This window comes from Ischnura elegans, chromosome 10 (genome assembly GCF_921293095.1).
Source record: "Ischnura elegans chromosome 10, ioIscEleg1.1, whole genome shotgun sequence".
Lineage (NCBI taxonomy): Eukaryota > Metazoa > Arthropoda > Insecta > Odonata > Coenagrionidae > Ischnura > Ischnura elegans.
This window is the reverse complement of record NC_060255.1, coordinates 58,412,942-58,428,599: the sequence shown is the minus strand read 5'-3', so window position 1 is coordinate 58,428,599 and position 15,658 is coordinate 58,412,942. Positions and strand designations below refer to the sequence as shown.

Genomic DNA, 15,658 nt, shown 5'->3' with positions numbered 1-15,658 from the left:
AAGATGATCGTGTGATTCAGGCCCAACCTAAGTGACCAACCGGATCACAAAGTGATCCCAATTAAAAAAGCATCGGATAAAATTACAAAATAGTCTTTTTGAGGTAGATTCTTAAGACATTTTTTCAAACGCGCATAAATAATTGCTGATTATAAGAAATTAGAATTAGTTTAAAGGCTATAAGAAATGGTAAGTCGCTTCATCCACGATAAAAGAACACATACGGTAATTTCCACAATTTAACTCAAAACTCAACAACGGACCATGTTTACAACACATTTTATTATTTTCAAGGCGAAAATGACACAATATGTTGAAACCTTTTCAAAGTGAAAATGACACAACGTCTTGATACCATGGTCGGTTGTTGAGTTTTGAATTAAATTGTGGAAATTACCACTTGTGTTCTTTTATCATGGGTACATCGAACTTTCACAAAATCAACCCGGAAACGATTTTATAATTCATTTCATTTCTCATTGGTCACCATCTTCAGGACCGATTGTCAGACCTGAAAATGGCGAACAACTCGGTTTCCAAAACATCGGCAGCCATGTCATCATTAAACCCGGTGAGAAACCGGAGGGGAATTCCAACACGCTATACGCCGAGAAAACACCAGAGAATACTTCAGTATTACGGGGCTTAATAACTGCGTACGTAGGTCGGTACACATTCGTAATTCGTATACAAATACAAAAGAGTAACGCCTTCCGCCCAGACGCGCCACCTCAGCGCCAACGGAGAATTCCCGCCACGAATCAACATACACTGGCTCGTACCGTGAGTCGGGAGCATAGGGAGGAAAAGAGTCACGGGCTGCAACAGTCACGGGCCGCTGGGCGTGCACAGTGACCGGGAACCAAAGCACGAATGCATGTACCTGCGAAAAGAGAGAGAAAAAGAAAAAAATGAATAGGATGAAGACGGGGAGGAGGCACCGTTAATTTAAAAAGCCCTTTCGTTTTTTTTACGCACACAAAAGGCGTTTGTGTTTTTTTTAATTCACTGGAGTAGGAGGGGGCAATGTGCTAAGGTCAGGGTTCGGTGACCTCGGGGCGAATCGAGTCACGTGGTGGCATACAATGGAGTTGTTCCTATGCGTGGGGCGTGGTCAACGGGCGGTTCTAATAGCGAGGAGTGTCGATGGCCGACATTAACATTCACGGTGGATGACTACCGAATGCCCGCAAAGAGGTGAGATGCCCATCGGCAGTGATGGGTTATCCCGCAACGTTTAAACACCCGTTATTTCCAACCGGTTTAATCTAGTCCTTGTTTTCAGATACTACTGTCACATCATCTGCGAAATTCCGTCCATAGCAATCATCTGATATTTTATCTTCCAGTATTACATCATAAATTTTAAAAAAGAAACCGATTTAAATATCTTAGAGTACTGTTAACGAACGACACCGAAGAAAAGATAGAAATTAACGCCCGACTTGCAGCAGCTGAGGGGTCACACTGAACTTAGTAAAATTATTAAAAAATAAACTCTTGTCCAGAGAAAGAACAAAAAGTAGGATTGAAAAAAAATGCCATGCATGTACTATTATATGGTTCAGGAGGGTGATCTTTCACAGAAATATCGCAAAAATAGTTCATAACGTTTGAATACAAGGTTTTGCAAGAATATTAGGTCCCAATAAAGAAAGAGAAACATGGAGAATAAAAAAAAAACAAAGAGTTAAGAGAATTGTGAAAAGAACCAAATATCGTTGGAATCCTCAGAAGCAGGAGATTATGATGGGCAGGTCGCAGCCATAGAACAAGTGGAGAAACAATGATGAAATAAGTTCTTGAAGGGAAACCAGAAGATAAAAGACCGGTAGAAAGACTGAGAATGCGCGGGAACGACGAAGTAAAGAAGGATATGAGAAAGACGGGAGCTCAGCTGGATATGGCAGGCGATCGTAGAATGTGGAGGAGCTTAGTTGATGCGGCTAAAGACCAAATACGTTTCCAATGGCTACAGGAAGAGTACGTAAGTAATCTAGTCCTACCACATACGTAATCTAGCCAGTTTTCACGAAAAGAACGAGAAATGGCGTGTTTATTACATCGAGACGCTTTCAAAAGCTACAAGAACAAGAGATTCCATCGCAGCGACCATGAGTATTACATTAGGGAATTCCTAAGTCCGCCGCTAGAATTGTTGTCGCTCCGCGCGCATTAAAATCAGATTAGCAGTGCACCCCTGCGTGTTCTGCACCAAGGTTTATCTTACTGGGCTACCGGTTGTTACCTTGTTGCTTGCCATGGGCCAAGCATGAGATTCATGGCCCAATCGTGAGAATCATTGGTCAATTTCGAGAAATGGTCACGGGGGGTTTGAAGGAAACGGAATTAATTGTGGCTTGCCACTGTTTGCCTCCCGTTTTGTGGGAACACTGTTTAACGTCCGCTTTTGCACGTGTTTAGCCTGCAAGTTTACGAAATCTCGAGCTAAAGCGCTGGGACCAATTCTGTGCGTGCAGAATTCTTCGTCGAACGTAACAATCTTATCCCTTTAGCACTTGGTACGACTGAAATAGACTCTGAAGTGTGACTGCGCACCATGAAGACAAACTTATACTCTACAAATTGAATATGTCGCCACTAGTCATCGATTTCCACATTTCTGGAGGAAACATACGGCAGTAATACATGACCGAGCCAAAAAATCATATAAACCACACATTTAAAGCATGCGAGACAATTCTCAGCTAAAAAAAAACAATTCCACGACGGCTGATGGCGAAAGTCCCACTGAACGAGATACCGCTGCCTAGTGGCGCCGCCGAATAAAATGCGCACGAAACGGAAACAAATGTAACTTAACCGCCATGTTCTTGGGCCTCCCTTAATGGAGTCCCCTTGGCAACGATAGTCGACAGGCAGCCAATTAAAATCTCTCTCTCCGGCCTCGGTGGCAACGGGGCAAAATCCTCACCAGCCATACCCAAGGCCGCGAGTTCGAATCTCACCTGAGTACATAAACTTCATTCTTAGCAAGGGTATTTCATATCGCACAGTTTTTAAATGTTGGCATCCCAGAAGTAAAGGCTTTAACGAGCTGTTTTCTGATTAGTTGAAAAACTTAAGATAATTGAGTAGTTCATTTCCGTTTGAGTAATACGTATGCCAAGGAACAAAAATGCCAAACAAATGGCGAAGATAAACCATTCAAAACGTGTTTCTTTGAACGCCGCGCAAAAGCATCTCATGATCTCCTGAGTCAGATTCATCTTTAATCTACGGCGAGAGGAAAAAATTGCCTCGCATTTATAAAAGGGTCACCTGGTTTGATCTTGCCTGAAGGTGAAAATTCAACATGGCTTGGTTCATGTTCAATCTCAAACAATATGGAAACCTTCCGTATTCAATAAATATTTTTCTCCCTAGTTCTAAACTCATGAATATTGTAACATGAAAAGACCCGTGTTTTTAGTATGCCCCTCGGTTCCGGCAGCTACAGTCGAAAAATCCCTTACAGTTGTTGCCTCAAAGCTGTGGAATGATTTGCGGAGAATTCATTTATCTGTTCACTCTTATGTAGGTATAATGTTAATTTTTGTATCAGAAGAAGCATTTCATTCCTTTTTTCATATTTTTGAATGATAAAGTCGTTACCTTCATTTCTTTTGTCAACAATTACTCCGTCATTTGTTTCTTGATTGTCTTATTAGCTAATTTCCGTATTAACTGCCTTGCACAACAAGGTAAGTAGATCGGTGGCGGCGGGGATAAGTCCTCGCCCACCATACCGAAAGGTCTCGGGCTCGAGTCCCGCATAGATAGGTTGCCCCTTCCAGAACATGCGTGTGTGTGTGATCGCCTGTTATTAATTGTTTAAACTCCCGATGTAAAGGCGTCATTGTGCTGTTTTCAGGGATAATTGAGATAAAAAATAAAAAAAATACTATGTACCAAAGGAGTTCACTCCTAGAACAATTAATGAATTTGTAATTATTATTACCAATTTTAACAGATTTGTGCAAAATAAAGAGCCACTTGAGCTGTAGTGATTCTTACTCTTAGGTAGGTTTGGTTAACCTAAGTAATTCGACGAATTTTTGCACAAATTTTCCATTTAAAAAACACGAAACATAGTGAAAAATATGAGTATTCCCCGTGAATGACTTTAATTAATTCTTTCCGGGTTTCCAACTGGGTTAGGGTCTGCACTGTCTCCCTACGATTCGTCGGCCTACAGCATGCAGACCCCAACCCGGTTGCAAACCTAGAAGAATTCATTTATGAACAAAAGTGTTTATCCAATAGCGACGCTTTTATTGGCCACTCGAACATGAAGTTCTCTCAATCCGGCGGTAGCAGAATTATCGCTCGCTCGAGTTTCCCGCAAAAAAAGTTGTTTGAGTGGTTCCCATGAGCAGACTGGAAAAACGCCCGCGTTGAAAGAAGAGCCGCGACCACTACGCCGCAGTGACCGCATCCAAAAATAAACCACAAACACGCAACGATTGTTACGCCATTATTGTATAATTCTCCTCTTCGGAGAACAAAATGGTTGAAAACAACTGCGAGGAGGTTAAACCGTGTGCCCACGAATGAATAAAATAGACTCCAGGAAGCATGTGCAAACATGCAGTCACCCTACCTGCATTTAAATGCGCGCACGGAAGTGGCCTCTATCGATGCTGAAGGGAGAACGAACCGAATTTCACGGGGAAAATAAGCTATAATTAGGGCTTTTGACCGAAATTTACATTCGTGATGATGATATGATCTCTCGAATTCATAACTTCACCATGATGCACCTCGCTAGCACAATTACTCTATCGCGGGAAATCGGGAATAATGGATCACTCGGCATTCATCGCCACGTCGCGGACGTATCTGAAAATCGATTAAAATGTGTATGCGGAAGCGTAAGTAAACAAGTAAATGAACTGGACCTCTAATGACGTCACCAACTCATGAAAAGTAGGCAGTAACTTCAGCGTTTTTTTATTTTAAGCTTTTGATGGAATACCTTAATGAGACGTTTTATCTTTCGTCTTAACTCATCCATTCTTTCCTATCTACCACATTATTTAAAGTTTGCTGATAGTTGATTAGGGGTTAATCTGGTAGAACGTATTGTATATTAAAACTTACTGGAGATTTTCCGCAAACACTTTCGTCCACACGACCGATTTCAATACAAGGCCGACAATTTGGTGGGTGAAAATGATGGTTAAGTTAAGACATAAGATAAAACGTTTCTCATTCAGTTTTCCAGTAAAAAACTTCAAATAAATAAACGGTAAAGTTGTCTAATACTTTTAATGAATAGGTGACGTCGGTCAAAATCCGGCTCATTTATTCATTTTTTCGGGAGAAGTTTGCATTATCGGTTTTCAACGCATTTTGTTTTGCATAGAAACCGGTCGATAATACAAAACCTGACGATGATACAACCGTTATCGAAACCGTTCGATTGAATAAGAGTGTCCGCGGAAAATTTCCAGTAAGTTTCAATTGACAATTCTTTTAATGAACTACAATTTCGTGTGTGTGTGAACGTACCCATTCCACAAGAGGCCTCCTTACGCATGTAAATATATGCCACGATCAAACGGAGTGTATTGCTTGGGAGAAGTTACAGATTAATAGCTGGATTATTACGAACGACACAAATCAAAAGGTCGTGGAGCATGATGAATTCTGCATTCAGCTAACAAACAGCCACATTTTCGGAGGGAACACGCTCCAAAAATGCAATAATTGGCCTCTCACTAGCACGCCAGATGTGTACTCACGAATGATGACGATAGTACGAGCATACACACTCACACAACCACATAAGACTGAGCGGAACCCCAATTTATCTCGCAGAGTTTGCGAAGCGATATTTTCCGTTCTGTTTCGCAGCAACAATGAACCGAGAGACGAACTATACAAGCATTTTGTAAACAACGACCGCTCTCTCGTGGAATGAATGCAAATTGGAAAACAATTCCGCAATGAATTAATCTAAAAAAATATATATTCAAGAACAGAGATCTTTCAAGGTGCACATTAATTACCGTCTCTCTAGCTCGAGCGATACATAACACTGACAAATTATTACGCAACCCTGACTTTCGCGGGAGACAGACTTTAAAATTAATTTAATTTTTCAAGGGAAGGAAAGCGGAAAAGCTTTGGAAATAGCGCTATGTATATCGCTGCACAAGGAAACGGCTTATCACGATAGCGCCTTCTATGGCAGCGGAAAACTTGATGTTTAAAGTAAAAAATACGAAGAAGAAGGAAATAAAAAATGGAATACAGAGAGGGCTTAGCTTCCAGACGAGTCCTTTCCAAAGCGCCACACTCTTTTAAAACTATTTATTCTGTCTGCTGTAGTACGTGCATTCATGATAAAGGGCTAATTTGCACGCTGTCCGCCTTCCTTTGTTTACTTCTCTCGGACCGCTGGCTCGGATAATTCACCCCTCGCTAGCTGCATCAATTAACAGCAAAGGATCGCTCATGACAGCTGAAGAACGACGCTGCGCAGAATATGATGAACAAAGCAGCAGTGTCGGCCGGCCGTCAGGTAGCCATGCAACAAAAATAACTTAACATCGCCATGCCAACGCTTTTAAATAACATCAAACCAACTAAACGAGCTACATAATTTAAAGAGTACATAATTCTCAGTAGTTACGTCAGTGGAAGAAATACTCTTCTATTCTCTACCAACAACGTTTGGATAGGTTTCACTAGCATAATCATGATGTCTAAAATAGAGAACAATAATATTGCACAATATAATTGACGAGGAAATTAAAATAAAACATTAACAACGACAAAATTTATCTTGCATTAAATATGCATTTTTTCATAATAAAATAATAAATTAAACGTATAAATACACGTTTTAAAATTAACTGTTCATTGATTTTATTGATAAGATATGAGATTATAGGTGGTTGTATGCATGCACGTTAAATTTACAAACTTACTTAACTTCATTCAATTTTAACGACATCGTCTACTAGAGAGAGCTGCATATAATTCATAACGATACCAGTTTAACTTTATAACACATCCACTATAGTAACGAGAGGGCAATAATTTATCGACTAAAATTGCAGTTTGGGAATTGAAAATATTAGCAGGACAAGAGTATACATAAAATTCGTGTAAACGTAAATTAACACATTTTACTTCGTAAATAAGGACGATGAGTAATCAGAGACGAAAAATATAAACAAAAAAATGAAAACCAGAAGATTTCAAGTCACTGTTCTGATAAGAGATGTCTTTGTCGTCACATCGACTTATGAAAATTTAATCTATAATGGTGCTTTCAATTCATCGACACACGCCAACACAAGTCGACTTGCGTCGCGGTTTTCGTGTTCCATTCTGTGTGTGTCGCCGACTGTTGTGACACAAGTCAACAAACGATTACGCGCAGGAATTGGAGAGTTATAAACAGTTACCGCTAGTCCACACTAGTCGACTCATGACTCGCATGAATGGAAAGAACCCAATCAACATATTACTAACTTTACTTGAGTGGGTGAAAGTGTTGTTTGTAAAGCATACTTACTTTATGAGACTGAGAATTCCAAAATTCAATAGGACGGAACATTTTAGCTTGAATCTAATAACTGAAAAACGCAGAGACTAATACAATATCCAGCAATTCATGAATGTGAATAATGGGTGCTTCAAAACCATTGAAGTTTTACTATATCCAAAGCCATTCTCAATAAATTACATTATATTAAAATTGAATTGACCATCAAATTTAATTTCTGCAGGGCATTCAAACATTAAGATGCTTTCATTGCGAAAATTACGCCAGGGATGCACAAAAGCCCCAAAAATCAATGGACTAATGGATTTACTCACACAAAGGCTGACTCAACGTGGATCCGCTAATAAATTATTTCAGCGGTCACTGAAAGATGCAATGTCACACACACAAACCATCTGGGTTGATTGGTTAATAGCTGACTGCATATGTTCCTGGGACTAACATCACAGAGTCACTATTAAGCCCGGATTAAATGTTTGCAAATTATTGTTTGGACAACCGAAATTCAAAAAGGCTGTAGTAACAGATTCAATCACGACTGACGATCGCAAGACCACACAAAATAAATAAAGAACAAAATTATGGAAAAATCAATGTTTTGCGAGCTATTCAGCACGGATATCTTTCACAATGACACAGAAAACATCATGTAAGAACCTCATAATATATATTTATCAGCCCGACAGCATGATAAAATAAGAGAGATATTATGCCGATCGAATAGGTAGAGGAATACGTATTATGGACACGGCAGTCTCATCACTCCAGGAGGAGATAGGCTCAACACGAGGAGAGAGGCTTAGTATGGTGGCTAAAGTTGGCTATGGTGGCTTCCCACCCAGGCTCCCGCGTTCAAATCCCGGCGGTGGCAGAGATTTTTCAGGGGGTGCTCGATCCTTACTTGAACGCTTAGCGGAGGGCACTTCAAGTGCAACACTCCGTCCGTCGGATGGGACGTTAAGCCGCGGTCTCCAAGGCACCTTTCGTTAGCAGTAGGCTAATGCCAACGCCAGGTTTCTCTCCTCCCTTCCCTCCATATCCTTCCCTCATGGCGCAAATGACCATGGTCGCCTCATCCAAATACCATCCTTATTCCAACACGCACCTTCTTTTCTTATTTTTTGGTAAACGCTAATATCTTAATACCCACGCCTTACGCCTACTAAGGCCTCTTGTGGGACATTTAATTTAGGGTATTGAAAACACATTTTGAAACCCCCCCCTATGGTTCATTTATGACTAAAATTTTTCTAAACCGGTATCTAACGAAATATAAACAATATATGACAAGATTTCCCACATACCATTACTGGGCAGCGACACGTTTCACTGTCCTGATTTCAATAAATTTCGATTCTTCCGTGGCAAATGCTAACGAAAAAGCTTAACCGACTGCTATTTGCGTAGCTGAACTTACTATATGTTGACGAGTGGGTGACGATGCTAGATAATGCTTAACACGTTGACTGCCATAGTATATATTCCCTCGTGTTTTTTTTTTATTTTTCCAGGATAATTTGTTCGTGACATGTATATATATCATTGCAAATGAATCTAAATTGAATTTCACTCTGTTTTGAAGTACTGCGGTCATATTAATCACTTCGGTCACAATTCATGCCTAAAAATCGTTCCTGGTCACCCAAGGCATCACAAATACACTGAAATTTAGTCGCTATGAGGCCAGTTGCTATGACCGGCATGAAGCGGCGGTCAATGTGTTAAATATTATTGTTGACGACGTGGACCAATAGGAGATCATTTCATCGAGATAGGAGATTTTCCGCATTCCATAAATAGGATAGCGCGATACTGTAACGTCCCGATTTCAATTAATTTCAATTATTCACATACGCATACCACTGAATGAACTTCATCGACGGAATGGTATGTACGTGGATGAACATACCATATGATGATGTGTCGAGCACATCACGTCAAAGCGCTGATGGTACTGAGTGCGGGAGGCGACAGTTGGAGCACTGGCGTGACGCGTGCTGCTGTTAAAGAGGGCGCGTGCAGTGGACCCTTATGCATATCACGCGTGCTGCATGCCACACGCCGCACTTCTTTAGCAGTGTCGACCCACGGCGTCATTATCGGGTGCTTCGCTCAGAAAATTCACTCCTCGCCGCTAAATTCGCACGCGCATTTCATTTTTTTTTATTAATTAAGTGAAGCAATTACGATTGCAAAATTGTTTTTTTAAGATAAGATTTAATTTTACGTTCATAGTCTCGCGAAGAAATAAATACAATATTTAAAATTCCAATGCATACAATTTTTTTAAAGATTAAACACATCAAAAAAGATATTATTATCCCCAATAAATATATAGGAATGGAAGTAAGTATTCAACGAGCGTGCTGCGCCCGCTCCCAGCGGGCTTCCCCCGCTCTTTTTAATGCAGGTCCACAGGCGCGTTTCTAATTTTAAAATGTAGAAAAAGAAGGCAGGGTCTTATGTACAAATTTAATTGGAATGTTCATGTACAAATTGAGGTCAGAGGACCTCTTTAAACACAATATTGGATGTAATTACACTATCCTCTGTTAAACGCACATGATGACTCATACTTACGTATCAACAGGAGACGTGAATGTGGAATCAGCCGCATTTTGATAAAAGTTTTTTAAAGAATGCGAGATATTGTTGCAAATGAACAAATGTATCAGTTTGTGCGCCGTTAACGTCAGGAATATATACCGATTTTTGTTTGTTTTTTGTTTTATTTTTTAAAATTATTTATAAACCAATTTTAGGACACAATAGCAATATTTAGGAAGTAAGATATGCCGTCGCATATTCTCTGATAAATTCTGTGCATTTTGGTACCTCATTTGTAAAGTTTGGTTGCGTATAAGTTGAGAAAAAGGTATCTATACAGCAGAAATAATATAGAAGATGACATGTTTAAACATTGTTTTTGACGACGTGAACAAGTAAGAGGTCAATTCCTCGTGGTAGGAGAGCGGAGAGGACAGCTTCGTCAAACCAGTCTTCGGATACAGAGTTATTTCAGGCTTAATCTGGCGGAACTCTAATATAATGCTAATTAAAGCTAACTGCCAATTTTACACTAGCATCTTGTAATTTTTTTAAAATCCACCTCTCATTTCCAGATCGGCTTTAAACTTTCTGTACAAATCAGAATCAGATGAAAATGCACTCGTTAACTGGTCTTTAGAGGCAATATGAGCCACAGTTTTAGATAGTTAACAATTGAAGTGATCGCCCATCTTCAGGATAAGAAGTATTGATTTCATTCTCGGTCAAATCCTAGGGTGTCATTTGCCTCAACGGTAAACGCGTCAACCTAGTGAACAGAAGATTATTGGTTCGTAACCTGGAATAGGAGATCGTTTATTTTTTTTTAATTTTTTAAATGTTGTTTTCAAGTTCACTTTACGAGTCTTGCTTCGCTTTAAGCTTTGCTATTTCGCACATCATATGAGGAAATATTTGGTAACCTTATAGGCTTCACTGTTTTAAAATAATGAAAAGAATTATAAAATGGATCACAAATTAATTTCAAGTCCACAGTTATATTCTAACTAAAAATAAGAAAAAAATGGTAAAAAACATGCTTTTTCCAAAAACTGTATAAAATGCACTAATTAGTAAAAAAATAAGCTTTTCATTACTTTATCACGACATCTTTACTTCATCAGCACCGACGCTTTATATTATGAAAAAATCGTGGATAGGCCTCACTTTTATAAAACAATGATAATAGTAATAAAATTTATTACAAAGTAATATTTTAATTGTGATGGTAACACGTTTTTATTCAATAAAATCACTTCACTATATTAACTATCCTCAATTTAGATGTTTTAGCTAGTACATTTATGCATTTACCATTCTTTTATCCTCAATTTAGATGTTTTAGCTAGTACATTTATGCATTTACCATTCTTTTTTACATTTTGAATGGAAATAAACAGCATACATGCCATACCGGCTTAGGGGAAACGAGAGCTCCGTGACCGATGTTCATTTTAAATTTTTTGTTGTGAAATTATTTGTAAATAATTACCCAGTTGTATTGTTAAATACGTAAAAAGGTTATATTTAATGAAGGTATCAATTAATTTTGACATAAACGAAGAAATATTCAAAATAATTAGTACACGTCAAAATTACGGATAATGGTCCCTCTAGGTAGCCATACGACCCCGGTCCTTCTGGTTTTAAGCATGTAGATAAAGCCCTTAGTAATTGTAATAAAACGTGGAACGAAGATGGTGCAGCAATATCGAAAGATCTGGCGTCAGCTGGAGTGCAGCACAGCATGCATGCGGCCGCAATTAAGACAGGAACTCGGCCTCCCCGTATCCTAGTGCCCCAAGGGTCCTCCATGACCATTAAAGCGCGTCCCCGCTGATAATCTCCAGGCGAACAAGTGCCACTTTTTTAACATGAAATAGCAGCAAGGTTACGAAGAATAACCCCTCTGGTAAGTACGAGTGCAAGCTGTCGTCAAACACGATCCACATGCGGCTGTTAACTAACCGTCAGTCATCCGGCCCCAGATTCATAACACACTCTCTTCCCCTCATCCAATATTCAATCCGATTCTGGAGGGTGAGTCACACCCTTAAACGAGATCCGACCACCCTTCTCCATCCCCCCTCCTGCAAAGTGTTATTTCGCTGCAGAGGGTACCAGTGGTGCCGGATTCGGGGGGGAACAGGGGGTAATCCCTACCGCCCCTCTATATCCCAATTGCAGGGAAAATGTTTTCAGCTGAGACTAATAATTCCATATTTTGAATCACTGCGTCATCTCTCTCTAGAGTCTAGATGACGCGACGAATTTGTGTCCAGATATTTACTCTCCATTAGCAACTAAGTAGAAAAGCTGTAAGGCAGTTCGCTCTTCTTTAGCACCCAATTCCAAGTACGCGTTCAATGCGGCTGGAGGCCCTCAATTCGCGAATTCAATGGCCGATCGAGGCAGCACCGGCGGAGAGGTGATCGGTTGCTAGCCGATTGTGTTACGTGTTAAATACGGGTGTTTTTTTCCAAAAAATAACCATGACTTCGATAATTGAAGTCTCTGAGCTTCAATTTCCCCTATAAACATCGAGGAGCAATAGTAATCATGTAATACATGCTTAAACATTAACGTTAACGACGTGAACCTAGAGGAGATCAATTATCCGAGATATGAGAACATGGCGGAGAGTTTTGCAAAACTAGTCTTCGGATGCAGAGTATTATATAACGCTTAATCTGGTGGAGTTCTAACGCATTGGAAATTAAAACTAACTTTGAATTTTTCCACTGACACTTATTAACATAATCGGTTTCAATAGATTTTGCATTTGACCTGACGATAATAGAAATTTTTATGATACCGGTGGAGCGAATAGGCGTATGTGGAAAATTGACCGTGAGTTTTAATTTAAAGTCTCTGGATTTTTGACTGTTGATTTTAAAGGTGATGAAAATTATGAATACTGGCTCGAAGTTTTACTGCAGTTTTTTTAATGAAGGCAAGAAATATTGCGATGCCGATCATGTAATTAACTACTAGCGGTACAAGTGATGGCTGGTCTGCAGGACAATCCGTCGACGGTTTTCAGCTCCAGGTAGGTGAACTCAATAGGAAACCTAACGGGCATCTTCGTTCATGTCAGCGGAGGATGCTAGATTCAGTGCTGTACCTAATGAAACATAACGTTAATAGAAGACCCTGGCCAAGAAAAAGCCTGCCCCCATTTTTAGTTATTCTGGATCCTCTAACATAATTACGAGCTTGACTGTTTTATAAGAGTACGGATTAATATTGTATACGAAAAATAATACCTAAAATTTGTGTTTTCAAAGAAAATATAAATTTTCAGTGCGCATTGCATTTCCCTGAGCTTAGTTTTACCAAATAATTCGAGGAGTGACTCAAATTACAATCTCCTGTTTATTCATCAGACTTTACTCGTATTGCTTCATATTTTTTAAAGCATAAAAATTCAACAAATCACGGAAAATAACAAAATGGTTATCATCTGCTATTAAACTCCTTCACGCAAGAACTAACGAGAAATGGCGTCAATTCGGGGCGAAAAGCGATCAGCCAATAGAAAGTGATCGTTCGCTTAGCTAACACGCCGCTTCGTGTTTACTAATCAAATACAGTTAGCACTCATTTCAGCACAAACACGCAGGTAAAACACCAATGGAACCCCGATTTCAATAATGCGGACGGAATGCATTTTTTTTAAGTCACGGATTTATGGTCAACGAAGAACACGCGGTTTATCATGCGCTATACCTAGGCAAAATGGTAGAGCATCACAATTGACTGATTTGTAATCCATTTTCACAATAATTTCATGACAAAGTTACACTAAGCAAGAAAATAAATTCCAGTATTGCCCAATTATAAACAAAGTAATCCCTTTTCTAAGAAATATATGATACATAAATATCATAAATAGTTCCCAAAAACAAATCAATAAAATTTGCTGATAAACATGTACCTACTTATTAAAAAAGGTTGAAAATTATTTCACTAGCCTTCGACTGTTGCCTAAATTAGACAGCTGCCTAATAATGTGGAAGGTGTGGCCAATGAAGCTGTCCCGTCTTCCACATAGGATATTCAGAAAAGTTAAATTTTCCAGCAATCGTTAGAGGTCTACCTTATTACTCACTCGGTACTTCCATTTATCCTCATCTTTTTCTTTAACACCATGTTTGGTATGATTACACTCTTGACTTTTCCACTACTCTCAATGCCCATACCTCGCTCCCTTGAGGAGACATGTTCCATATGTTCCATCTTCAATGCCACCTGTCCTTCTAATATTGCTTTCATAAGGCCACAATACCTCATAATGTGACCAAATAAGTCGTACCGTCCTCTTATGAGAGTTTTTTTCAGAAGACTTCTCTTTTCTCCCACTCTTCTCAGCTGTTCCTCATCATTTACTCGTTCGAATCATTTTATCTTCATCACTCTTCAGTAACTCCACATTTCGAATGCTTCCGCTCTTAACGTCTCTGCTGCTGTCGACGTCCAAGTCCTATCCACAGAGAAATATGCTCCATATGTAGCATCTGATGAATCCATTCCTCATTTCCAAGTTTTTATCCTCAGCTGAAAATAGATACTTTAAAATGCTCTCTTCTTCTTAGCTATTTCACTGACTTTCTTCATTGCTACATCCAACGCTGACTACTCGGCTTCCTGCGTTAACATAATTCTTTCCCCTCTTCAAGATTTTGTTTTGCTTTTTTTAGTTTTATTCCTGGTCTTATGTATTTTTCTTCTCAAAAACCCTAACTTTATTCCTATTGATAAGTATCTAATTTCTGTTCACTGTCCTTTCCAAATTTATCACAGTCTTCTCCAAATACTTCTCTGCCTCTCGCCTGAATCACAATGTCATTTTTCCATCCCTTTGTAGGGATGTCTCCAGCGTCCAGCTCCAGGAAAACGACTATTTCTCGCGATCATTTTCCGCGATGGCTCAAGGGATTAGAATCATATCCCTTTTTCTATCCCTCAGCACGTCCCTTTTTCCGCGACTGAACCATAGCTGACACCGTCCTTCAGCCAATCACAGCGCAAGACCGCTAGCAGCCATTGTAACGCCACGCTTGGCATTTAATTGAACGAACGTGGTAAATGCGAAAAGTGACGGAAAAAATATGGAAAAAGGGACGGTGGGAATGATCGCGTAATTCAGTAAATGATGGGTTCAACGATCACTCTTTTTATCCCTGAACAACTATCACTGGAGCTATCATTCCGATGGCTGGAAAAATGATCGTGTGATTGAGGATTAAGCTCATTTCTATGTTTTCTCCAGTACACTACGCCTTTCTTTGAGACTGCCAAGGCCTTCTCGTTGATTTCAATTATGGATTTATCGACGTATATATAAAAAAAATATGTGGGAAAGTTCACTCCCTTGTCTCACTCTTTTAACTATTCTTACTTCTTAGCAGAAAACAAATCTTTTTTTTTCTCCAAAGATGAGGACAACATTTGTTTCCACTTGTTCGGCCCTCTCCGTCAGTCACCCGGCGCGATTCAGCATCCCTGGACCCCACTCTTCCATCCAATATTGGCAATTCGATTCGGGGGATGAGTCACACCCCTTCAAAAGACGTCTGAGGAGGAGGG

At 39.6% G+C, this 15,658-nt stretch overlaps 1 protein-coding gene across 2 annotated transcripts in view; it reads right to left on the bottom strand.

Annotated features, from left to right (window-relative positions):
* The window catches only part of LOC124167131 (furin-like protease 1), a 457,244-nt gene that overhangs the window by 66,179 nt on the left and 375,407 nt on the right, over positions 1–15,658 (bottom strand). The window contains exon 1 of one of the 2 annotated variants that reach the window (XM_046544930.1): positions 783–825. The exons of the other annotated variant lie outside the window; for it this stretch is intronic. The gene's annotated coding sequence lies outside the window, so the exon portion shown is untranslated. Of the gene's footprint in view, positions 1–782; positions 826–15,658 lie in introns of those variants that run through there. 2 annotated transcript variants of the gene reach the window in all.